The sequence below is a fragment of the Podarcis bocagei genome (assembly GCF_964188305.1).
Source record: "Podarcis bocagei genome assembly, chromosome: 10".
Taxonomy (NCBI): domain Eukaryota; kingdom Metazoa; phylum Chordata; class Lepidosauria; order Squamata; family Lacertidae; genus Podarcis; species Podarcis bocagei.
In genome coordinates, this window is record NC_138135.1 from 2,740,850 (window position 1) to 2,766,985 (window position 26,136).

General features: G+C 49.5%; 1 protein-coding gene across 4 annotated transcripts in view; it reads left to right on the forward strand.

Annotated features, from left to right (window-relative positions):
- The window catches only part of LOC308595651 (uncharacterized protein), a 223,249-nt gene that overhangs the window by 40,857 nt on the left and 156,256 nt on the right, over window positions 1-26,136 (forward strand). Inside the window, exon 1 of one of the 4 annotated variants that reach the window (XM_081210191.1) lies at window positions 15,801-16,026. The exons of the other annotated variants lie outside the window; for them this stretch is intronic. The gene's annotated coding sequence lies outside the window, so the exon portion shown is untranslated. Of the gene's footprint in view, window positions 1-15,800; window positions 16,027-26,136 lie in introns of those variants that run through there. 4 annotated transcript variants of the gene reach the window in all.

Sequence of the window (26,136 nt, forward strand, 5' to 3'; positions counted from 1 at the left end):
CAAGCACAGGATCAGGCAGCACATCATCATTATAAAGAACCATTGGGGTGGGTGTTTCCGCCTGGGATTCCCATGTGCCAGCTGCTTCCCTTCTTCTTCTCCTGCTCTCTCCATGCAATGTGAGGCATGTAGACAGAGGTCCATCTCCAAGAACAGGAACTTCCCTGAGCACCCATTGAGCTGACCCCAAGCACCTAGCCTTGTCACTAGTTCTCTGACTGACCCAGACCACAGTCCCTGGAAGAGATGAAGGCCTGGGTCTCCCAAAATGGTCCATATGGACCTCCTGAGGTCAGTGGGACTATGCAGGGGCTGCTGGTGCTGCTGCTCGCGTGAGTGTTGGGAGGACCGCTCCCTTTTCTGCCAACTCCATCCGGCCTAGGGGGGCGGGGCCTGCACTCATCGCCACAGCATAAGAGGCCAGAGAGAGGCCTCCGGGACACGACTGCTGGTGCTGCTGCTTGCGTGAGTGTTGGGAGGACCGCTCCCTTTTCTGCCAACTCCATCCGGCCTAGGGGGCGGGGCCTGCACTCATCGCCACAGCATAAGAGGTCTGGGAGAGGCCTCCGGGACACGACTGCTGGTGCTGCTGCTCGCGTGAGTGTTGGGAGGATCGCTCCCTTTTCTGCCAACTCCATCCGGCCTAGGGGGGCGGGGCCTGCACTCATCGCCACAGCATAAGAGGCCAGAGAGAGGCCTCCGGGACACGACTGCTGGTGCTGCTGCTTGCGTGAGTGTTGGGAGGACCGCTCCCTTTTCTGCCAACTCCATCCGGCCTAGGGGGCGGGGCCTGCACTCATCGCCACAGCATAAGAGGCCAGAGAGAGGCCTCCGGGACACGACTGCTGGTGCTGCTGCTTGCGTGAGTGTTGGGAGGACCGCTCCCTCTCCTGCCAACTCCATCCGGCCTAGGGGGCGGGGCCTGCACTCATCGCCACAGCATAAGAGGTCTGGGAGAGGCCTCCGGGACACGACTGCTGGTGCTGCTGCTTGCGTGAGTGTTGGGAAGACCGCTCCCTCTCCTGCCAACTCCATCCGGCCTAGGGGGGCGGGGCCTGCACTACCATCACAGTTTAGAGGACAGAGTAGCTACCGGCAGCAATGGACAAAATAGTTTTAAATGTTTTAATTGCTTTTAATTTGCAGCACCTTAAATGGGGGTTGTTGTTTTTTATAATATTATATTATTTCATTATCTGCTGCAAATGTTAAAGATGTTTTTATATATTTTAAGGTGTTTTAAAGGTGCTTTTATTGTTTACTTTGTTGTACCACCGTGAATGGTGGTTTTTATTTATGTATTTTTGTTTGTTCCATTTTGTTTTGTTTTGGGGGGTGGACACTGAGTGGGGCGGGGATTGGTTTTGTTTGGGCATAATTGTGTTGGTTGTTTTGTTTTCTATTTGTAAATGGAGGTTAGTATGAGGCTTGGGATTGCGACCGTGGAGGGGCGAGGGAGGTATGGCGGTGGGGGCAGATGTTATAGGCGAAGGGGATCGAGATATGGATATGCTCGTACCCCTTCCAATCTGCGCCCCATCCCGAGAGACGAGGGTAGGGTGAGCAAGGATTACTCACCTCCTTCACTGGTGTTGTGCAATGCCAGGTCTATAGGCAACAAAACTGCTACCCTGCGAGATTTCTTTATCTCGCAGGGAGTTGACCTGGCTTGTGTGACGGAGACCTGGGTGCGCGAAGGGGTAACTGTTACCTTACGAGAGATGGCGCCCCCGGGTTTCTCCGTCCTCCACCAGTCACGGACTGTGGGCCGGGGGGGAGGGGTGGCAGTATTAATCCGGGAAGATTGTTCTTTCAGGGCTCTACCATCGCCATCGATCCCCGGCATTGAATGTGTTGGCCTAGTGTGGGGCTCCGAGGAGAGCTTGGCTGTCTGGCTGGTGTACCGGCCACCTAGCGCACCAGCAGCCACCCTGTCAGGCCTGCTGGAGGCGGTGGCCGGCTGGGCCTTGGAGTTCCCTAACCTATTGGTATTGGGAGACTTCAACTTCCACGCTGATGCCACTCCCTCCTCACAGGCTCTGGACCTGGTGTCTTCCATGGCGACACTAGGGCTCTCCCAGTTTGTTTCGGGCCCCACACATCAAGCAGGCCACACGCTGGATTTGATCTTTGGCGCCGGTATAGATGTGATCATGTCTCCTTCGATGAAGGTGCCATGGTCTGATCACTACGCTCTGAAAGCCAGGATTGACTTTCCACCCCCACCCTGCTTAGGTGGCGAGCCGATTTGGGCTCGCCCGCGGAGGCTGATGGACCCGGATAGATTCCGTCAAGCCTTGCGGGACCTTGCTCCCCCTGGCGACTCATTGACTGAGCTTGTTGAGGGCTGGAATACCCAGCTCCTGGCAGCCATCGATGAGATCGCACCTAAGCGCCCTCTGCGACCCCGCAGAAACCGGGCTCCCTGGTTTACCGAGGAGCTTCGGAAAATGAAGCGGGACCTCAGACGGCTAGAGCGAGTATGGCGGGGTGCCCGTGACGGAGCCTCAAGAACATCTTATAGGGTTTTTATGAAAACCTATGAGATGGCAGTGAAGGCTGCTAAGAAGTCTTACTTCTCGGCCTCCATTGCATCCGCTAGCTCTCGCCCGGCGCAATTATTTAGTATAATCCGGTCTTTAACGTCCCTTGAAGGACAGCCAAATTTAAATAACAATCTGACACACAGCTGTGAGGCATTTGCGAGCTTTTTTGCGGAGAAGGTCCTGTTGCTCCGCCATGACCTCCCTGCCAATTTGGATACAATAAAGGAACTGGAGGCCCCTCGACTGTCCTCGGGTCCAGTATTGGACCACTTTGACCGGATATCTCCAGCCGATGTGGACAGATTCCTCCAAGCTGGAAAGCCCACCACCTGTCCTCTTGACCCGTGCCCGTCATGGCTGATTAGAGCGTGTCCAGACGAGGTGCGGGCCCCCCTGGGGGATATCATCAATTTGTCCCTTGGCACCGGGATATTCCCAGGGGAACTGAAGGAGGCGGTGGTGCGTCCGCTCTTAAAGAAAACATCATTAGATCCCTCAGATCTATCCAATTACCGCCCGGTCTCGAATCTTCCATTCCTGGGTAAGGTGATTGAGAGAGCGGTTGCTGAACAGCTTGGTAGGTTTCTGGATGAAACATCTGCTCTGGACCCATTCCAGTCCGGCTTCCGCGCTGGTCATGGGACCGAGACGGCTCTGGTCGCCCTAACAGATGATCTCCGCAGGCAGCTGGATCGAGGCGGGTCAGGGCTGCTGATTCTTCTAGATCTGTCAGCAGCCTTTGACATGGTCGATCACGAACTCCTGGACCACCGCCTTGCCGACGTGGGGATCCAGGGCACAGTCCTTCAATGGCTGCGCTCGTTTCTCTCTGGTCGGGGACAGAGGGTGGCGCTTGGGGGGGAATTGTCATCACGCCACTCCTTGGTGTGTGGAGTGCCTCAGGGTGCAATTCTCTCCCCGATGCTTTTTAACATCTTTATGCGCCCCCTCGCCCAGCTTGTCCGGAGTTTTGGGCTGGGTTGCCATCAGTATGCTGATGACACCCAACTCTATCTGTTGATGGATGGCCATCCTGACTCGGCCCCAGACACACTGACCAGATGTCTGGAAGCTGTGGCTGGATGGTTACGTGGGAGCCGGTTGAAGTTAAATCCTTCGAAGACAGAGGTCCTCTGGCTGGGGCGGGACGATATGGGATCGAGGGGGCAACTCCCATCTCTTGCGGGGGTGCAATTAGTGCCAGCACCGGCCGTTAAGAGTTTGGGTGTAATCTTCGATACCTCCCTCTCTATGGAGTCGCAGATTACAGCTATAACAAAGGCGGCATTTTTTCATCTCCGCCAAGCTAAGCAGTTGGCCCCTTATCTCTCTCGTCCTGACCTAGCCACTGTGATCCATGCGACGGTCACCTCCAGACTGGATTATTGTAACTCGCTCTACGTGGGGCTGCCCTTGAGACTGACCCAGAAACTCCAGCGGGTGCAGAATGCCGCGGCGAGACTCCTTATGGGGTCTTCGCTGCGAGAGCACATTCATCCGGTATTATACCAGCTGCACTGGCTCCCGGTGGAGTACAGGATCAGGTTTAAGGTGCTGGTTTTAACCTTTAAAGCCCTATACGGCCTAGGACCCTCGTACCTACGGGACCGCCTCTCCTGGTATGCCCCTCAGAGAAACCTACGGTCTGCAAATAATAACATCCTCAAGGTCCCAGGCCTCAGAGAGGTTAGGCTGGCCTCAACTAGAGCCAGGGCCTTCTCGGCTGCAGCTCCAAACTGGTGGAATGCTCTGTCAAAAGAGACTAGGGCCCTGCGGGACCTGACATCTTTCCGCAGGGCCTGCAAGACAGAGTTGTTCCGCCAGGCCTTTGGTCAGGGCGCAGCCTGACTCCCTCCTCTGGCAACCTGCACATAATTCTGCTTAATTGGTTGCCATCAATTTGATTTAATTAATTTTTATAATGAAATATTTTTAGATTGTGTGATTATTTGACTGATTATTTGATTGTTGTTAGCCGCCCTGAGCCCGGCTTTGGCTGGGGAGGGCGGGATATAAATAAAATTTATTATTATTATTATTATTATCATGAAGATCTAGAGGTGGAAACGGGGGCAATCACTTGATTTGAAATGCAGTCTCAGAGGACAACAGTATTCCAAGATCATGCTGTGTTATTAAAGATGATTGAGGATTATGAAAGGTTGCTGATACATTACTACCATTTGACATAATAATAATAATAATAATAATAATAATAATAATAATAATAATAATAATAATAATAATAATTTATTATTTGTACCCCGCCCATCTGGCTGGGCCTCCCCAGCCACTCTGGGCGGCTTCCACAGAAACCAAAAAACACTAAAATATCATACATTAAAAGCTTCCCTGAATAGGGCCGCCTTAAGATGTTTTCTGAATGTCAGGTAGTTGTCCATCACCTTGACATCCGATGGGAGGGCATTCCACAGGGCGGGCGCCACCACCGAAAAGGCCCTCTGCCTGGTTCCCTGTAGCTTCGCTTCTCGCAATGAGGGAACCGCCAGAAGGCCCTCGGCGCTGGACCTCAGTGTCCGGGCAGAACGATGGGGGTGGAGACGCTCCTTCAGGTATACTGGGCCGAAGCCGTTTAGGGCTTTAAAGGTCAACACCAACACTTTGAATTGTGCTCGGAAACGTACTGGGAGCCAATGTAGGTCTTTCAAGACCGGTGTTATGTGGTCTCGGCGGCTGCCCCCAGTCACCAGTCTAGCTGCCGCATTCTGGATTAGCTGTAGTTTCCGAGTCACCTTCAAAGGTAGCCCCACGTAGAGCGCATTGCAGTAGTCCAAGCGGGAGATAACTAGAGCATGCACCACTCTGGCCATGCAGTCAGCGGGCAGGTAGGGTCTCAGCCTGCGTACCAGGTGGAGTTGGTAGACAGCTGCCCTGGATACAGAATTGACCTGTGCCTCCATGGACAGCTGTGAGTCCAAAATGACTCCCAGGCTACGCACCTGGTCCTTCAGGGGCACAGTTACCCCATTCAGGACCAGGGAGTCCTCCACACCTGCCCGCCTCCTGTCCCCCAAAAACAGTACTTCTGTCTTGTCAGGATTCAACTTCAATCCATTAGCCGCCATCCATCCTCCAACCGCCTCCAGGCACTCACACAGGACCTTCACCGCCCTCACTGGTTCTGATTTGAAAGAAAGGTAGAGCTGGGTATCATCTGCATATTGATGGACACGCAGTCCAAACCCCCTGATGATCTCTCCCAGCGGCTTCATATAGATGTTAAAAAGCATGGGGGAGAGGACGGAGCCCTGAGGCACCCCACAAGTGAGGGCCCAAGGGTCTGAACACTCATCCCCCACCACCACTTTCTGAACACGGCCCAGGAGAAAGGAGCGAAACCACTGTATAACAGTGCCCCCAGCTCCCAACCCCTCTAGACGGTCCAGAAGGATGTTATGGTCGATTGTATCAAAGGCCGCTGAGAGATCCAGCAGAACTAGGAAACAACTCTCACCTTTGTCCCTAGCTCGCCGGAGATCATCAACCAGTGCGACCAAGGCAGTTTCAGTCCCATGATGAGGCCTGAACCCTGATTGGAAGGGATCCAAATGGTCCGCATCCTCCAGGCGTGCCTGGAGTTGTTCAGCAACCACACGCTCAATCACCTTGCCCAAGAATGGAAGATTTGAGACTGGGCGATATTTGGCCATACTGGCCGGGTCTAAAGATGGTTTTTTAAGAAGCGGTTTAATGACCGCCTCTTTCAGCGGATCTGGGAATGTTCCCTCACAGAGGGAAGCATTCACCACCCCGCAGAGCCCATCGCCCAGCCCTTCCCGGCTAGCTTTTATAAGCCAGGATGGGCAAGGATCAAGGAGACAGGTGGTTGGTTTCACTCGTCCAAGCAGCCTGTCCACATCCTCGGGGGTAACGGATTGAAATTGATTCCATGCAACTTGACCAGACAGGGCTCTAGCACTCTCCCGCCCCAGCCCTGCTCCCACGGTGGTGTCTAGCTCCTTCCGAATATGAGTGATTTTATCTGCAAAAAACTTTGCAAAATCGTTGCAGTAGATCTTGGGGTCTTTACAAGGCCCCGATGGTAAAGGTGGTTCAGTTAAATTGCGGACCACCTGAAAGAGTCTCCTGCTACTATTTTCTGCAGATGCAATAGAGGCGGTGAAGAAAGTCTTCTTCGCCGTCGCTATCGCCACTTGGTAGGCTCGACGTTGAGCTCTAACCTGTGTCCGGTCAGATTCGGAGTGAGTTTTCTGCCACCGACGCTCTAGCCGTCTCAGCGATTGTTTCATCGCCCTCAGCTCCGAAGAAAACCACGGGGCTGTCCGGGCTCCATGCAATCGGAGAGGGCGCTTCGGAGCCAGACAGTCGATAGCCCTGGTTAACTCCGCATTCCAGCGGGCCACCAGGGAATCAGCTGAAAGGCCATCAACATGGGATAAAGCATCCCCTACCACTCTCTGGAAACCATTTGGATCCATTAAGTGGCGGGGGCGGACCATCCGAATTGGTCCCACCTCCCTGCAGAGGGGAAGGGTCGCGGAGAAGTCCAGTTGCACCAGGAAGTGATCTGACCATGGCACTTCTTTGGTTTCATTTTTACTTAGTGTCAGATCACCCACGTCGCTAGAGGTGAATACCAGGTCTAAGGCATGTCCATGACTATGAGTTGGGCCCAACTTATTCAGGGACAGCCCCATGGAGGCCATGCTTTCCACGAAGTCCCGAGCGGCCCCTTGTAAGGTCGTGTCGGCGTGGATGTTAAAATCCCCTAGGACGACCAGGCTAGGTGTCTCCAGGAGAACATCTGCCACGACCTGAAGCAGCTCGGGCAGGGAATCCTTGGTGCAGCGGGGAGGTCGGTACACCAAAAGGAATCCTGTACTGCCCCTATTGCCCAACTTCCAGAACATGCACTCAGAGAACTGGGTCTTCCCAATAGGACGCCTGGTGCAGACTAATGACTTCCTAAAAATCACTGCAACCCCCCCTCCCCGCCCACATGACCTGGGTTGCTGTGCGTAAGAGAAACCTGGTGGGCAAGCGGCAGCAAGGACGGGCCCATCTGTCTCATTCAACCAGGTCTCTGTCACACAAGCCAGGTCAAATCCTTCATCCACAATCAGGTCGTGGATGGCAGTGGTTTTATTCACCATTGACCTGGCATTACACAGCAACACCTTCAGGTTATGTGGGTTTCCCCTGTTGATTCCAGTATCCATCTGGTCAAGGCCAGACCCAGAGGCAGGGATAGTCTTCAAACAACGACTAAACCTGCCTCCTCGGTAATGACATGGTCTGGTCTTAGCGTAACTCCGCCTCCTGCCCATGATCACCGAGATCGGATGTCCCAGTGCTTCCCCCCCTGTGGAACTTGTCCCAGCCATCGTGTTGGCTGGGGCCTCACTCCCAGGCAGCCCTGATCCCGCCCCTTAAAAACAAAACACAAACTATACAGAACCAATAAAACAACAGAAAACAAAAACAGAACAATTACACTAAAATTAATCCCCAACCAAATATCCATTACACCCACCCACCCCCAGCAAGAGAAAAAAGGAAAAAAAAAAATACAAATTTAAATTGCCACCGACTGCTTGAGGACATTTTAAAACACATTGGAACAGGGAAGCAATTGCGGAGCACTTCCCAGCTTCCCCAAAAGTTTGTTCCAAATAAGGGCCTGGGCCACGCCCCCTGGGCCAGTTGGAGAAGGCCCTGGAAGGGAGCAGGCCCTGCAGTCCTCACCCAGCCGATGGTCCGAGGCTTCCCTGCAGCAGGAGTCCCTTTATAGCCGGGAGAAAGGGCCTGGGCCACGCCCCCTGGGCCAGTTGGAAAAGGCCCTGGAAGGGAGCAGGCCCTGCAGTCCTCACCCAGCCGATGGTCCGAGGCTTCCCTGCAGCAGGAGTCCCTTTATAGCCGGGAGAAAGGGCCTGGGCCACGCCCCCTGGGCCAGTTGGAGAAGGCCCTGGAAGGGAGCAGGCCCTGCAGTCCTCACCCAGCCGATGGTCCGAGGCTTCCCTGCAGCAGGAGTCCCTTTATAGCCGGGAGAAAGGGCCTGGGCCACGCCCCCTGGGCCAGTTGGAAAAGGCCCTGGAAGGGAGCAGGCCCTGCAGTCCTCACCCAGCCGATGGTCCGAGGCTTCCCTGCAGCAGGAGTCCCTTTATAGCCGGGAGAAAGGGCCTGGGCCACGCCCCCTGGGCCAGTTGGAGAAGGCCCTGGAAGGGAGCAGGCCCTGCAGTCCTCACCCAGCCGATGGTCCGAGGCTTCCCTGCAGCAGGAGTCCCTTTATAGCCGGGAGAAAGGGCCTGGGCCACGCCCCCTGGGCCAGTTGGAGAAGGCCCTGGAAGGGAGCAGGCCCTGCAGTCCTCACCCAGCCGATGGTGATACAATTTTTATTTCCTAAAAATTGGGAACATGGGTAGGACATGGGAGAATGTAGGAGATGTTGAAATAAGAGAAGGTGCTAATGGCGGTTGATGTGCCCTTTTCCCCCTTTGTTCTCTTCCTTGAAACCCAAACAGGATTTCCTTTCTGCCCACTCTGAAAAAGATGATGGAGAAGACAGAATTGCAGGGGACAAGGCACCTTTCATTTCATTAGGAATAGCCATTAAAATGTGTGAAATGTGGAATATGCTTCACTGAATGAGCACACATAGTTCGCATCAACGAACACAAAAAGGAAAGAACCCATTTAAAGATATGGAGTGCGGAAAGAGCTTCTGTATCAATGCAAAACTTAGAACACACCAGCGGACTCACACAGAGAGAAAACGTTTTACGTGCAGGGAGTGTGGGAAGAACTTCAGTCAGAGTAGACACCTTAAATTGCACAAACGGACTCACACAGGGGAGAAACCATTTAAATGTATCGAGTGTGGAAAGAGCTTCCGTTGTAATACAAGCCTTAGATCACATCAACGGACTCATACAGGGGAGAAACCATATAAATGTATGGAGTGTGAAAAGAGCTTTAGTGATAGTGGATACCTTAGAAGACATCAACGGATTCACACAGGGGAGAAACCATTTAAATGTATGGAGTGTGAAAAGAGCTTTAGTGATAATGGAAGCCTTAGAACACATCAACGGACTCACACAGGGGAGAAACCATTTAAATGCATGGAGTGTGGAAAGAGCTTTAGTGATAATGGAAGCCTTAGATCACATCAACGGACTCACACAGGGGAGAAACCATATAAATGTATCGAGTGTGGAAAGAGCTTCAGTCAGAGTGAACACCTTAAAATACATCAACGGACACACACAGGGGAGAAACCATATAAATGTATCGAGTGTGGAAACAGCTTTGGTAAAATTGGAAACTTTAGACGACATCAACGGACTCACACAGGGAAGAAACCATATAAATGTATCGAGTGTGGAAAGAGCTTTAGTGATAATGGAAACCTTAGGAACCATCAACGGACTCACATATAAATGTATCGAGTGTGGAAAGCACTTTAGTCAAATTGGAAACCTTAGGAAGCATCAATGGACTCACACAGGGAAGAAACCATATAAATATATCGAGTGTGGAAAGAGCTTCAGTCAGAGTGGAGACCTTAGGAACCATCAACGGACTCACACAGGGAAGAAACCATATAAATGTATCGAGTGTGGAAAGAGCTTTAGTGATAATGGAAACCTTAGGAACCATCAACGGACTCACATATAAATGTATCGAGTGTGGAAAGCACTTTAGTCAAATTGGAAACCTTAGGAAGCATCAATGGACTCACACAGGGAAGAAACCATATAAATGTATCGAGTGTGGAAAGAGCTTCAGTCAGAGTGGAGACCTTAGGAACCATCAACGGACTCACATAGGGGAGAAACCATTTAAATGTGTGGAGTGTGGAAAGTGCTTCAGTTTCAGTGCAAGCCTTAGACGACATCAACGGACTCACACAGGGGAGAAACCATATAAATGTATCGAGTGTGGAAAAAGCTTTAGTTATAGTGCACACCTTAGAAATCATCAGCGGACACACATGGGAGAAACCATTTAAAGGTATGGACTGTGGAAGGAGCTTCAGTCAGAGTGGAACCCTTGATTTTTGTCAACAAACTCATACAAAAGACAAACCATATAAATATCAGGAAAGTAGATAGAGGTTCACTCTTAGTGGAAGTTCAGAATCAACAGACTTATGGACAGGAAGAACTTTAAGAATTGAAACCCTTCAAACCATCAACAAACTCAGGAGAAGCAGTTTAAATGAAAAGACTACAGAAAGTGCTTTATTTATAATGGAGTATTTAAGGAACAGGGACGCGGGTGGCGCTGTGGGTTAAAGCACAGAGCCTAGGACTTGCCGATCAGAAGGTCGGCGGTTCGAATCCCCACAACGGGGTGAGCTCCCGTTGCTCGGTCCCAGCTCCTGCCAACCTAGTAGTTCAAAAGCACGTCAAAGTGCAAGCAGATAAATAGGTACCGCTCCAGCGGGAAGGGAAACTGTGTTCTGGTTTCCGCTCAGAGTCCACTCTTTTCTTCACAGAAATGAACTCAGGAGGAAATCAGTCTTTAATACATGTTGTGTATTTGAAGTTCTGGTACTTATGTGTAAAACTGCATAGTAATGAAATATTGAAGGCAATGTCAAACAATGTGATTATAATCTAGCATGTAAAGTACCTTTTGATAGAGAAGGGGTGAGGGTTTATCTGGACTGCTGGTGGTCAGTGAGGATTAGGGCTGGGCGATATAATGTTCTATACTGGTTTCTAGACCACATCGTGATAACCTTCCAAAAACAATGGATATGGCAACAGCCCACAGATCAGACTGTGTTTCTGGGATGCTGATTTGCCTGGAAGCAGCCGGCAGAAAGCTTTTCTTCATGAAGCCCCTGCAGATGCCGAGTTGCTGACTTCCCTCCCAGATGACAGGAAGCAAAAGACACACCTCCATTGCCCTGTGTCCTTCCAGCCTCTTTCCTCCCTTGCTCCCTTCTGCCGGTTTGTGTGCCTGACTTGGATATCCTGTGTGCTGTATTTTTTTACTGCTGCATCTGGATTTGCTCTCAGGAGCTACGTTTTGTGCCTCACTGGGGACCCAGTGAGAACTGTATGCTTTGAAAGCTCAGTAAACTATTACTGAAGAAGTCCTGCTGCCTCTGTGTGTGTTTTTGACCTCAGTGTGGGACTTGCTCTGCACGTGGCCCCTACCCTGCCGATACTTAGCTCATTCTCTGGAGTAGCTCTACTCAAGCATGCAAGACGGGTGCATCTGTGTGCACTCAAAAGCAAATAAAGTGGGACTCACCTTTCTAAGTGTGTAATCTGTTTTCAACTGTTCTTATTGCTGTTTTTTATATTTAGTAATCAGCTCTTGGAAATTCGGGTGATGGGCAGGGAACAAGCAATAACAATGATGATGTTACATTGCTTAACCCTCCCCCTCCCCAGTCATGAATACTTGAGGGCACTCCTGGGTCCATCATGGTTGCTTGAGGCCCATGTCCAGCTCAGGCTAATTCCCCACCCCACAGACTTTTGGGACAAAGAGGACATGGCCCTGGTCCTCTCTGCACCAGATGGGATGGTGGCAACGCTCTCTGTGTGGAACTGCCTTGAAGGCGACTCTGGAACTGGCCCAAAATGCAGCAGCCAGATGATTGGCTGGGCTGCCTCTCTTTATGAATGGCATTTCTCTCCCACCTCTTTGCCCAAGGAGATCAAGGCGGCATCCAGGGGTCTGCCCCTCCCCACTGAGTCCCCCCACAACTAACACATTGGATTCCTGTTTTAAAACAGTTGCACTGGTTGTTTCCTTTCCAGCAGGACCTCTCCTGCTCTCAATGCCTTGGCTTGTGAGACCTCCAGTGGTGCTTTCATGGAACTATAGAGGTGGATGGCACCCCAAGGATCATCTAGCTCAACCTCAGGCAATCTCAGAGGGCAAACTTGCATCTGGAGGAACTGAGCACTGGAGGAGAAAACGGGCCCTGCAGGATCAGGCCAGAGGCCTCCCTCCTATAGGGGAGACAGAGAAGAGGAGCCGCCCATTGCCCTCTCCTCCTCCACAGATTGGCCTCCTCCTCTTTTAACACCACCTTGATTGGTGGCCTCTGCCTCTTATGGGAGGGAGTTCCACAGGTTTTACTCTGCCCTGCAAGAGGAAGCGCTTTCTCTTCTCTGCCTTCCTTCCTTCTTCTTTCACAGGTGAGGTTTTAGGGATCAGGGTATATTTCATGTCCAAATGTTTCCATCCGCGGACGACCTCTGTTATAAAAGGGGACTGATCCATACATCTGAATGGGGTATATCTGCATGCATTTCCCCGCTCCTGGACCCAAGGGGCCAGCTGCGCATCCATGAAAAGGAAGAGCAGAGCTGCCGCCCTCCTGCGACCCTCCGCGCCCTGACTTGCCCCCCTCTCGTCATGCAGCGCTGGGACCCCCGCTCTTCCCATGGGCCCTATCCTGGGAGAGAGGAGACGCACCGGATCCCAGCAGAGCCGAACCAACGGGACCCCCACACGCCCGACTTCTTGCAGGAAAGGGAGGGGCTGGGCTTTCGCTCTGGAGGACCCTGCCCCCCCCCCGGTCTTACTTTCCTCTCCAGGAATCTAGCTCATTTCCGTTTAACCCTTGGCAAGCCGAGCGCACCCAACTCACGCCTTTCCCTCTTTCGAGAGCCGGAGCATCGCGCACCAATGGCATCCCGAGAAGACGAAAGAGGAGAGGCTTATGGATTACTTCCGGCAAGGGATACCTTCAGTTTTGGACAGCAGCTGAAAGGCCCCCTAACAGGTGGCCCCTGAACACGGGTCCTAAGAAATCCTCACTGGCTCCCGGTCCTTTTCCGAGCACCATTCAAAGTGCTGGCACTGACCTTGAAAGCCCCAAATGGTCTCAGCCAAGTAGAAGGGAAGGAATGTCTCCACGTCCATCGCTCAGCCCGGACACTGAGGTCCAGCTCCGAGGGTCTTCTGGCAGGTCCCTCAGTGTGAGAAGTGAGGTTACAGGGGGCCTTCTCGGTTGTCGTGACTGCCCTGTGGAACGCTCTCCCACCAAATGTCAAGGAGATAAACCTCCATAAACGCCTGAAAGCAGCTCCGTATCGGGAAGCTTTTAATGTTTTATGTTGGGTTATATTTTCTTCTCTTCTTTTGGCTGGAGCAATCCAGTCTGATGGGTGGGGACAAAAAAAGTTGTTGATGTTCTTGTTGTTGGACACCCAGCTTTTGACAGCTAGCTAGGCAGGGATTAAGGGCTGCTACGTTCTGTGCTTTTGGACTTCTATGTGGGCTTACGGTTTTGGTGCTTGTGGATCTCATGGGATTTAATGTCTTGCCATTATAAATGCACGGGGATGAGCGCATTTACACAGACACATTTCCACAACCCACCCAAACTCTGGCATGTAGCCGCAGGTGATACAATAGGAGCCTTTCTGCAAATGGCCTTTGCAATACAACTCATTGGGTGGTTACAAAGTAGACACATTTGCCTCTTTTCAACTGATGCTTTCGCTTAGTCCAGTTTCGCAATGAATCTACCCATTTCTGGATGAAATGTAACTTCTGCCAAGAAAACCTGAGCTGAAATAGTAAGGAGAGCAAAACAGCAGCGCTGTCTGACCCCAGTCAGCCTCCAGACTCCCCCACTCACGTGGCAGGAGATTCTTCCTGAGCCCCCCCTCCATGAGATGGGTATGACATCATGGATGATCCATATAATCCATTGATGATCCACATGATCCAAGCAGACTGGGCGAAAGGGCAGATCTCTAGGCCTGAATGAAACGGGTCTGCGATGATGGATTCGGGAGTCAAGAAATCCGCCCTTTCCAGTGATCTCTCAGGCTGGCCAGGAAATGGCAGCGAGCAGGAATCGCCAGGCATCCCGACGGACAGACAGACTTGTCATGTTGCCAAAACACGAACTCGGAGTCTGATCTGATTTAAATGCAGAACTCATTTTGTGACGCAACCGGGGATGTTTTTGGGGTGCTCTCTCTGTGACAGGGGGGGGCGATTATTTGAGGGTGTACAAATTGCAACGCGCTTTAGTTCTGGGCTGCTTCACTCCTCGCATGGGGGGGGGGGCTCTGCCTGCAAACAGATCAACAGCTGCCTTGCTTTCTTCCTGGCCGCATTGTGTTACCTCTGAGGGAGACACAAGGGAGGAATTGTGTTGGGGTGTGTGTGTGTGCAAAAGCCCAAGCCCCATTTTCTCCGTAACACAGGAGTCACAAAGCCTAACCCGCTGCTCATTGTGCACTGTAGCAGGAACCCCCCCACCCCAATCATTCTGTTTGCACAAACTTCACACACACTCACACTCACACACTACATACGCCACATTTCTGTTATAAATTCATAGAAAATCAACCATACATCGGATTTGCACTGTTCCATTTTTTACTCCATGTGACAAGGACTATCAAAGGATCAAAGGGGGGTGCTTGGTTTCTGGTCAGCCATAATCTCTTCAGCATACCAGCACATCCACAGGAGCCCTGCCCAGTTGCTATGTCAACCCTGATAATCCCAGACAGAAGACAATCAAAATCACAAAGAACAGTGGATTCACCACAGGCTGAAACAAAGGACAATGATCAGATCTTCCCTCTGGGGGCAGGAAACTGCAAACTCCCCATTGTCACCTGCAAAGTACTCATGGGGAGGGGGAAAGGAGGAACCAGCCAGGTGACAGGACACTCAGGTTACCACCACAACTCCTCCCTCAACCCCTCCTTTCTGTAATGTATGCATGATGTCAACCCCTTCTGTAATGTATGCATGATGTCATCCCCTCCTTTCTGTAATGTATGCATGATGTTTCTGGGGGTGGGCTTGACCTAGAGGAGGGGAATTTCAAAAGTTTTTATAAGGTCTTGCAGCCCATTGTTCTGGGTCTTTCCTCTCTCTTGCAAGGGAAGGGATACCCTGTTGCAACAGTTCAATAAAGGCCAAGCCTACAGGCTGCTGTTTTGCTCCAAGTTATCCTGGTTGGTGTCTTTACTTTTTGTCCAAGAGAACCCTCAGATTTTTTAACACACCCCATAAGCCCCTGCCCTGTCCAGACGCAGCGATTCTGCCCAGTCCAACCATTAGTCCCCTGGAGAGGAGAGGAAATCCGGAGAGGAAGAGGGGAGGGGAGAGGAGGGGCCTTCTCAGAAGCGGCTCTTTGTTTCCGCAATCCAACCCAGGAAGCAGCCAGAAACCTTTTCCTCTCTCTCAGGCTTCTATCTTGATTGTCTTTTCCACTGAGGATGAGGATAATGTACACCTGTCATCAGAAACAGGGGTGCAGAGTCCATGGAATGGCTCTCAGGATTGATACAGAAGTTGCACCTCAAAAGCATTTCTGTTCCCCCTATTCTTTGTAGGCAATGTCAGAGTGACTGACAAGCTGAGATCCGATGACAGTGACTGCATGAATCTTCCCAGTCAAAGGACCCATTTTTATGATAGACAGTGCCTGTGGCTGGAGGCTGTATATACAAGGTGTGCCTATGCAGGCCAAAGACTGCCAGTATTAGCACAGGTGAGGTGTGTGTCATTCCCAATTTTACAGACTGTATGTGAATGAGAGTGTGTGGGTGGGATTATAGTTTACGGAAACCCTGTGATTTTCTCCACCCATAACAATTCGTGAGCTGATATTGCACTACGAATTACAAAATAACTACAAAAAAATCACAAGATAATAATAATAGTACAGTGGTACTTCGGGTTAAGAACTGAATTCGTTCTACAGCTCCGTTCTTAATCTGAAACTGTTCTTAACCTGAACATTAACTTTAGCTAATGGGGCCACCACGCTGCCGATGCACGATTTCTGTCCTCATCCTGAAGCAAAGTTCTTAACTAAAGGTACTATTTCTGGGTTAGCAGAGTCTGTAACCTAAAGTGCCTGTAACCCGAGGTACCACTCTAGACATTATAGTATTAGTATTTTCCCCCAGCCACTCTGGGCAGTTTACAGTGCATATAGGTAAAGGTAAAGTGGCCCCTGCCCATTAGGTACAGTCGTGGCCGACTCTGGGGTTGTGGCGCTCATCTCGCTTTACTGGCCAGGGAGCCGGCATACAGCTTCTGGGTCATGTGGCCAGCATGACTAAGCCACTTCTGGCAAACCAGAGCAGCGCACAGAAACGCCGTTTACCTTCCCACCGGAGTGGTATCTATTTATCTACTTGCACTTTGACGTGCTTTCGAACTGCTAGGTTGGCAGGAGCAGGGACCGAGCAACGGGAGCTCACCCTGTCATGGGGATTTGAACCACCGACCTTCTAATCGGCAGGTCGTAGGCTCTGTGGTTTAACCCACAGCGCCACTCGCATCCCTACAGTACATATACTATACAAGACAGTAAAACATCAAACATTAAAAACCTCCTGATACAGCTGTCTTCTAAATGTCAGGTGGTTGCCTCCTTCCTTGCCCTCTGAAGGGAGGGCATCCCATGTGGCAGGAGGCCCTCTGCCTGCTTCCCTGGAACTTCACTTCTAACAGCAAGGGGAACCAGCAGAAGACCCTCGGAGGCGGACCTCCCTGTCCGGACTGAACGATGTGGGTGAAGATGCTCCTTCACGTCCACAGGGCCGAGGCTGATGAGGGCTTTGGGTTGCAGATCTTGCTCCTCCATAATGATCGTTGTATAGGAGAAAAGACAGAGGCAGCAAAAAAATAATTCAGCTGAGAAATTTATTACTGAAGACAGAGAAGCATAACAGGATCCACAAAAAAAAGTAACTGACAGTAAAACCCTGAGCATACCAAAACAGCACTCAAGTAAGAAACAGACAAGCAGAGTAGAGTAATATCAGAATAGGAAGTGGGAGCAGGCACATTTCAATACTGTAATTTATATGTAATTCAAGGTCAGAGTAACCCTGGGACTAGATAACAAGCCTCCAAGTTGACGTGCCCCATCTGCCCTTCACTTTCCTCTTCCGCACGGGCAGAATCTGCCTTCTGGACTGTGGGATTCACGGTTGTTCTCCTCCTCTCCATCAACCAGGGCTTGATTTCAGGTGCAGCAGAATTCCCCAGCCCCCGAAGGATTTGAGACCTATCAGCTTTCCTCACCTGGTTTAGCCGGCCGGTTGAAGCCGTTGCTTGAACCCCTGTTGCATGCTGACAGCTTCTGGAAGCCACAGGTGAGAGCTGAGTGCAGGGTGGGGAACAAGGGTGGAAAAATGACCCCAGAAGGTGTAGGACATGTCCCCCAGCAAAGGAACTACTTATCCCAAACACCCCATGACATCTAGATTCAGGTAGGTAGCCGTGTTGATATGACGCAGTTGAAATAAAAAATTACAAAATATTCCCGTAGCACCTTAGAGACCAAGTAAGTTTGTTCTAGGTATAAGCTTTCGTGTGCATGCACACTTCTTCAGATACACTGAAACAGATGTCACCAGACCTTTATATATCATGGGAGGTGGGGGTGGGGGTTTTCCTCAGAAGGGTACTCCTACTACGATCTCCCACTACCCTTCACTATAAGAGGAAGTCTGCATGCATATGAAAGCTTATACCTAAAACAAACTTAGTTGGTCCCTAAGGTGCTACTGGACTATTTTTTTACTATTTTTTTCAACTGTGTCAGACCAATATGTCTACCTACCATTAAGTACAGTTATCTCCTCGCCTTGAATATCCGGCTTTTCAGTGCCAGATTAGGATAGTCCTCTGTCAGAAGACAAGCACAGGATCAGGCAGCACATCATCATTATAAAGAACCATTGGGGTGGGTGCTTCCGCCTGGGATTCCCATGTGCCGTCTGCTTTCCTTCTGCTTCTCTGCTCTCTCCATGCAATGTGAGGCACGTAGACCATCTCCAAGAACAGGAGCTTCCCTGAGCACCCATTCAGCTGATTCCAAGCACCAAGCCTTGTCACTAGTTCTCTGACTGACCCAGACCACAGTCCCTGGAAAAGATGAAGGCCTGGGTCTCCCAAAATAGTCCATATGGACCTCCTGAGGTCAGTGGGACTGTGAAGGTGATTCATGAAGATCTAGAGGTGGAAATGGGGGCAACCACTTGATTTGAAAGGCAGTCTCAGAGGACAACAGCATTCCAAGGTCATGCTGTGTTATTAAAGATGATTGAGGATTATGAAAGGTTCCTGATGCATTATTACCATTTGACATCATACCATTTTCATCTCCTAAAAATTGGGAACATGGGGAGGACATGGGAGAATGTAGGAGATGTTGAAATAAGAGAAGGTGCTAATGGTGGTTGATGTGTCCATTTTTTCTGTGTTCTCTTTCCTGAAACCCAAACAGGATTTCCTTTCTGCCCACTCTGAAAAAGGTGATGGAGGAGACAGAATTGCAGGGGACAGGGCACCCTTCGTTTCATTAGGAATAGCCATTAAAATGTGTGAAATGTGGAATATGCTTCACTGAATGAGCACACATAGTTCACATCAACGAACACAAAAAGGAAAGAACCCATTTAAAGGTATGGAGTGCGGAAAGAGCTTCTCTTTCAATGCAAAACTTAGAACACACCAGCGGACTCACAGAGAGAGAAAACGTTTTAAGTGCAGGGAGTGTGGGAAGAACTTCAGTCAGAGTGGACACCTCAATATACATCAACGGACACACACAGGGGAGAAACCATATAAATGTATGGAGTGTGCAAAGAACTGTAATAGTAGTGGAAGCCTTAGAAAACATCAACGGACTCACACAGGGGAGAAATCATTTAAATGTATGGAGTGTGGAAAGAGCTTTAATCATAGTGGAAGCCTTAGAAGACATCAACGGACTCACACAGGGGAGAAACCATATAAATGTATCGAGTGTGGAAAGAGCTTTAGTCATAGTGGAAGCCTTAGAACACATCAACGGACTCACACAGGGGAGAAACCATTTAAATGTATCGAGTGTGGAAAGAGCTTTAGTGAAAATGGAAGCCTTAGGAACATAGGCGCCGACTCCATGGGGCTTGAGGGGGCTCGAGCCCCCTCAAAAAAATTTTTGGGGGGGCTCAGCCCCCCCAATAATCTCAGGCGGGCGCCCTTCCAGCAGAGCGCCGCCGCCGTCCCCCGCCTCCTCCTTCGCCAGCCAGCCAGCCGCGCGCCCTAATCGGAGAGCCCCGGCCGGAAATCCCGCGAGAACAGGGGAATCCCGACTGGCCACACCTCCCAGCCAGCCAATCGGCTGGCTGGGGGGGCGTGGCTTGCCCTATTTAGGGCCGGAGCCACTTTATTTGCATATTCATGAGCTTATTTATTATTCATGAGCTTTCCCGGGCCCCCCCAATATTTTTTCTAAGTCCGCGTCCCTGCTTAGGAAACATCAACGGACTCACACAGGGGAGAAACCATTTAAATGTATCGAGTGTGGAAAGAGCTTTAGTCATAGTGGAAGCCTTAGAACACATCAACGGACTCACACAGGGGAGAAACCATTTAAATGCATGGAGTGTGGAAAGGACTTCAGTCAGAATGGACACCTTAGATCCCATCAACAGACTCACACAGGGGAGAAACCATTTAAATGTATGGAGTGTGAAAAGAGCTTTAGTCATAGTGGAAGCCTTAGAACACATCAACGGACTCACACAGGGGAGAAACCATTTAAATGCATGGAGTGTGGAAAGGACTTCAGTCAGAATGGACACCTTAGATCCCATCAACAGACTCACACAGGGGAGAAACCATTTAAATGTATGGAGTGTGAAAAGAGCTTTAGTGAAAATGGAAGCCTTAGAAGACATCAACGGACTCACACAGGGGAGAAACCATATAAATGTATCAAGTGTGGAAAGAGCTTTATTGAAAATGGAAGCCTTAGGAAACATCAACGGACTCACACAGGGGAGAAACCATTTAAATGTATCGAGTGTGGAAAGAGCTTTAGTCATAGTGGAAGCCTTAGAACACATCAACGGACTCACACAGGGGAGAAACCATTTAAATGCATGGAGTGTGGAAAGGACTTCAGTCAGAATGGACACCTTAGATCCCATCAACAGACTCACACAGGGGAGAAACCATTTAAATGTATCGAGTGTGGAAAGAGCTTTAGTGGAAATGGAAGCCTTAGGAAACATCAACGTACTCACACAGGGGAGAAACCATTTAAATGTATCGAGTGTTAGCTTCCGGGTTAGCGCGATCGGCTAATGGCGGATTCCCTCTGAGCTCCGGAGGGAATCGGCTTGACAGGGGGCTGGGTCTTGCCGGGCCGGCGACACGGGGACCCTTAAAAACCACGGGCACGGAGCCCATGGACATGGTGACTCGGCAGGCACCGTTAGCGCCCTCCCGACTCGTGAAGGAGCCTTTTTAAAGGCTACGGAATGGGTGCCGGGGAGCGGTGTGGTGCTGTGAGTCTACTGCTTCCCCTGCCGAGCGAAGCCGCATGCCATTTGTCGGAGAGCGCTGACTTCTTCCTGCTAAAATTTGGACTTAAAATCAAGAACAACAACCCGTGAGTAATTTGGAAATTGGATTACAAATAATTCGGTTTTGGATTTGGTACGAGCGGGGGAGGTGAAAAAAAAAGGGAAGTCCGTCTCCCCCCTATTGTAAACTGTTTAAAGCAAGGATCTGTCAACTAAGGTTGCGAGAAGAATTGTTGTGATTGGATAAAAAATATAAATTCCACGGATTTAAAGGACTAAGCTAATGTGCTGGAGGACAAGAGTTCATTTGTTTGGATTAAGTACCACTTTTCTCAAGCCTGGGAGTAACCCGTGAAAAGAGCCTGCTGAGGATCTACAGAAAACTTTTGACAGCTGTCAAATTAGCTGTCAAAGTTGGGAAAAACCGAAAGCTTAAATTTTAACCGGTTATATTGTTACAAAATATTGAAAGTAAAGAAAGACTGATACAAATAAATCTGACTTTTGGATTGGAAGGGAAAAGAATACTAACCAACCAGAATCCCTCTAGAGGGGATTCTTGGACATTACAAGAATGGAACTAGGTCGGGAAATACGAGCTGACTTGCAAGAGCTTATCTTTCTCATGGGAAAGCTGCGAGAGATGAGCGAGCAAGGCCATGTTTTGTCTACAAGCCCCACAAAACCGAAGTTAACAGAAAATATACCTACTGAGTTGGAAAGGGACTTGATGCTCAAAACACAGGCAGCTGGACAAGAAATGAAATCAAAGATTGAAGAGGAGGAAAAGACACCTGCTGAACAGGAGGAGCAGAAAGAAGGGGTGGCTGAAATGTTACAGAAGACAAAAGAGAGCTGGAGATCTGCCAAGATGAACTCTAATTCGACCAAGGTGAAAGCTGGACTATTTGGGACATATAGACTTAAGAAACAGAGCTGGAGCTCCACCTTTAAACAAGTAGGCATGGCTGGAAGAAACATGGTCAGCACTGAGAAGGTACCTCTTCGACCTTGGATATTTAGTATGAGAGACCTCCGAAGAAGCCGGCTGAAAGGGACTGAGAGAGATTTGAGAGCCTCGGACGTAAGGTCACCAGGCTAAAAAGATGGACTAACTGGACTTTGGTTTGGGACTGAAACCGGGGAAAGAAGGGTGGGGTTTAGAAGTCCATAGGCGGCCTGATTCTTACTTTGCAGTGTAAAAATTATATGTTCTTTATTATTATAAGAATGGGGAATCCGTGGATGGGAACTAGGGACAGCCTTAGGAAAGGTATCTCTTTTTATGTTTTTATATCTCTTTTCTCTTTTTTCATATATGATTAAGGTATATATTTTAAAAATTGCTAAATAAACTAAATTAAGGATAATAATGAACTAAGGTTTAAACCTACTATAAAGAATTATATTAACAAATTATGGTTAAGTAAATTAACAAATTATGGTTAGGACACTAAGGATAAAAACTTGTTTGAACAAACAACTGGAGTTGGAATACAATAAGGGGAGGCGTGGGGAAGTCATGAAAAGAAGTTATTGAAAATGAGACCTAAAAGGTGGAAATTTTTTTGTTGTTTTTTGTGTTTTCTTTTGTTTTTCTGTTTTTTTTGTAACCTTTTGAAACTTTAATAAAGATTATTTTAAAAAAAATGTATCGAGTGTGGAAAGAGCTTTAGTGAAAATGGAAGCCTTAGGAAACATCAACGTACTCACACAGGGGAGAAACCATATAAATGTATCGAGTGTGGAAAGAGCTTTAGTGAAAATGGAAGCCTTAAAAAACATCAATGGACTCACACAGGGGAGAAACCATTTAAATGTATCGAGTGTGGTAAGAGCTTCTGTCAGAGTCAAAATCAACAGATTCACGGACAGGACAGGAAGAACTTTAAGAGTTGAAACCCCTCAAACCATCAACAAACTCAAAGAGGAGAAGCAGTTTAAATGAAAAGACTGCAAACAGTGCTTTATTTATAACGGAGTATTTAAAGTACAGGGATTCGAGTGGCGCTGTGGGTTAAACCATAGACCCTAGGACTTGCCAATCAGAAGGTCGGCGGTTCGAATTCCTGTGACGGGGTGAGCTCCCGTTGCTCGGTCCCTGCTCCTGCCAACCTAGCAGTTCAAAAGCATGTCAAAGTGCAAGTAGATAAGTAGGTACTGCTCCGGCGGGAAGGTAAACGGCGTTTCCGTGCACTGCTCTGGTTCGCCAGAAGCGGCTTAGTCATGGCCATATGACCCGGAAGCTGTCCCCTGGCTCCCTCGGCCAATAAAGCGAGATGAGCGCCGCAACCCCAGAGTTGGTCACGACTGGACCTAATGGTCAGGGGTCCCTTTACCTTTACCTTTATTTAAGGTATATCCAGGGACTCTCACATGGGAGAACCCATTTAGATGTATGGAGTGTGGGACGTCTTCCTCTCAGAGTCCACCCTGAGCAATGAATTCAGCAGGAAATCATTCCTAAAAGCATGAGGTATATTTGATGTTCTGGTGTTTATATGTTAAACTGTATAATAATGAAATAATGAAGGCAACATCTCACAATCATGAGTATAATTTTAGATGAAAGTACCTTTGGTTTTTGCACCAAACTCTGTCACCCCCCCACCGCATGATCTCCAAGCACTGCTTCTTCACCAGAACTTCATCGCTGCCTCCTGCCCTGCGCGTTCTGAAGAAAACTTGAAATACTGAAATTGAATGGGAGATTTCCCCCAAGCCTAATTTCAAGAGGGGAAAGGAGGGGCTGCAGGTACCAGGGAAATCTCCTGGGGGGGTCATCTTCACTCATGAACCCCATGGGGCAACCCCAGAGCCCTGCTTATTCCAGGGTTTGGGAAAGAGTGTATTTTTCCATAGTCCCAGAAGTTTTGCTTTAATCATGCTACTCGGGAGTTTTCCTACCAGGGGACCACAGTGCTGTGGCTGCTGTTGTTGTTATGGACTGGCTGGTGGGGGGAGGCACCAGCTGGGGGACTCACAAGGGAAGAAGGCTCAGAGCCCAGGGACTGGCGGTACGGATGGCAATAAGCCAAAAGAGGGGAAAAGGGGAGCAGACCGGAAGGGGAGATGCAGTATGAGATTCCAAATTCTTTGTATATGTGTGTAATTTAAATCAATAAAGATTATTTTAAAAAAATAAATAAATTTGTGGCCGGCCTGATCAAGCGTTGCTTCCTCTGGTTAGCCCCGCTGGAACTCCAGTTCATTCCAGACCCTGGGGTCACTAGAGGACTGGTGGCTCCTCCTGGCAAATGGCCTGCTGCACGCTGGATCACCAGTCCTTCCTTGCCTCCAGAATCCGGGCAACCGAAGGTCCCATCTGGGGTGCCATCTGTTGTAAATAAAGCTGCCCTTCTTCCCTTATGGGGGACACAAGAGCCCTTTATAGAGTCCCTTGTGGGTTCTCCATCGGTAGGAGGAAATAACAGAGACATCCAGAGACTATTGAGAAGCAAAGCAGCTAGTAAGCCTGATCTTTATTGATCTGTTGCAACAGGGTGCTCCCCTGAGGAGGACCCCGAACCAAGTCGTGCCAGCCCTTATATAGACATTTTAAATTCCCTGACCTGGAGCTCCAGACCACCCCTGCATTCATCACAGAAGGGGCGTAACCCAAGACCACCTACTACAAAAATCTTACCTACATCACAGAAAAGGCGGTCTACAACAAAAAATTGAATGTTGTTGCTTTTCCTGTCTGCCAGGTTCTCTGATAATGCCTTATCTGATTCCCTTTCCTGGTAGTCTGGCCATTCCTTTGAGATGGTGATTACCCAATTCCTGAGACAATGGGAAGGTTCCCTCACCCGCTCCCTCCTTGCAGAGAAAACATTTGGTCAGTTTGGGAGTCTAAATGGTTTCAGGACGGTCTTCCTATGCTGCTCCAGACATGTGGTTGACATAATAATAATAATTAATAATAATAATAATATTAAATTTTATTTATATCCCGCCCTCCCCAGCCGAAGCCGGGCTCAGGGCGGCTAACAACACTAAAATAGTGCAACATTATAAAAACATCATAAGAATTAATTAAAATCAAAATTGATGGCAACCATAAACTAAAGTATTGTAAAGGTTGCCAAAGGAGGGAGTCAGGCTGTGCCCTAACCAAAGGCCTGGTGGAACAGCTCTGTCTTGCAGGCCCTGCGGAAAGATGTCAAGTCCTGCAGGGCCCTTGTCTCTTGTGACAGAGCGTTCCACCAGGTTGGAGCCGCAGCCGAAAAAGCCCTGGCTATAGTTGAGGCCAGCCTAACCTCTCTGTGGCCTGGGAACTTCAAGATGTTTTTATTTGAAGACTGTAAGTTTCTCTGTGGGACATACCAGGAGAGGCGGTCCTGTAGATACGAGGGTCCTAGGTCGTGTAGGGCTTTGAAGGTTAAAACCAGCACCTTAAACCTGATCCTGTACTCCACCGGGAGCCAGTGCAGCTGGTATAGCACCGGATGAATGTGATCCCACAGCGAAGACCCCGTAAGGAGTCTCGCTGCGGCATTCTGCACCCGCTGAAGTTTCTGGGTCAGTCTCAAGGGCAGCCCCACGTAGAGCGAGTTACAATAATCCAGTCTGGAGGTGACCGTCGCGTGGATCACAGTGGCTAGGTCAGGGCGAGAGAGGTAAGGAGCCAACTGCTTAGCTTGGCGGAGATGAAAAAATGCCGCCTTTGTTATAGCTGCAATCTGCGCCTCCATGGAGAGGGAGGTATCGAAGATTACACCCAAACTCTTAACGGACGGTGCTGGCACTAATTGCACCCCCGCACATACACATATCTATGTATGTGCTTGGTTGGTACATTTATGCACATTTATTATCTATATAAGACATTGTTACAGAAAATCTAGGTGTGAGGCTGCTCTGCCACCTAGCTCGTCTGACTGAGTCTGCAGGTCCCTGCGGAACAAAAGGAGCGCAGCCAGAGACTGAAGCATTTATTCAGCTAATATTCTCCTTTCCCTTCCTGCCCCACAACAAACACTCTGTGAGGTGAGTGGGGCTGAGAGACTTCAGAGAAGTGTGACTAGCCCAAGGTCACCCAGCAGCTGCCTGTGGAGGAGTGGAGATGCGAACCCGGTTCCCCAGATTAGGAGACTACCGCTCTTAACCACTACACCACACTGGCTATCGACAAGACACTCAGGTTACCACCACAACTCCTCCCTCAACCCCTCCTCTTTGTGATGTGTCAATGATGTAGTCATGATGTAGTCTTGGGGGTGTAGCATGGGGGATTCGGAGCTAATAAAAGTTGGGGTCTTCTTTTGTTGGGGGCTTCCATC